General features: G+C 38.3%; 1 non-coding gene across 1 annotated transcript; it reads left to right on the top strand.

Annotated features, from left to right (window-relative positions):
• The first annotated feature begins 221 nt into the window (after nt 1–221).
• trnag-ccc (transfer RNA glycine (anticodon CCC)) lies at nt 222–292 on the top strand. The gene has a single exon. It is a non-coding gene; the product is annotated as a tRNA-Gly (tRNA).
• The last annotated feature ends 489 nt before the right edge of the window (nt 293–781 follow it).

Here is a 781-nt window from a genome sequence, read left to right as displayed (position 1 = left end):
TAGCTGGTATCGCAATACCCTTTACATGACCCGGAAGTGAAAATCTTCCACAATGATGGCTTGCCTCTAAAATGTGACTTTTTGCAATGATTGACTATGCTTTGATGACCAGAGTATTATTCATACACTTTATTTTTTCTATACAATAACACAATCTTATAAATTAATTTACATGATGAAGGAGATCTTCATATAATCGCAAACTATATCAACTATCAGCAGCGCCGCTGGTGTAGTGGTATCATGGAAGATTCCCATTCTTTCGACCCGGGTTCGATTCCCGGGCGGCGCACTGATTTTTGCTATCTTGACACAGAAATGCAGTGCTGCGTTCTATGGTGCATTAAATGCACGATTATACAAAGTAACAACAGCGATTAGTTTACTTGGTTAGTCATCATCAGAAAGACTGTCTACATTAAAAAATATATCTTTCGACGCTTGGGCTTGCCTGGAAAACAGACGCTGAATTGCATTGAACTCTACATCGGGCAGAAATTGCATTTTGAATCTGGAAAGTTTCCTCTCATGACCCCCTCCAAGCCAGAATTTTGAATAAAATTACATTTGAACGTACTTTACCGGTTGTCCATGCGGTTGGTCAATTTGGTGCTAGGAATATGAGACAATATATCCACAGAAAAGTATAATTATGTCAATTTCCATCACCTGAAGCATGAGCACAAGATACAAATAATAGTACATGCACAAGACACATGCATACTTGGCGAACTTGTGCAGTTTACATGGTTCTGATCATAATTTAATGATCGAAATCTGA

This window comes from Oncorhynchus nerka, linkage group LG16, assembly GCF_034236695.1.
Source record: "Oncorhynchus nerka isolate Pitt River linkage group LG16, Oner_Uvic_2.0, whole genome shotgun sequence".
NCBI lineage: Eukaryota > Metazoa > Chordata > Actinopteri > Salmoniformes > Salmonidae > Oncorhynchus > Oncorhynchus nerka.
Note: the sequence above shows the minus strand (reverse complement) of the source record. Positions and strands in the feature narration are given on the sequence as shown.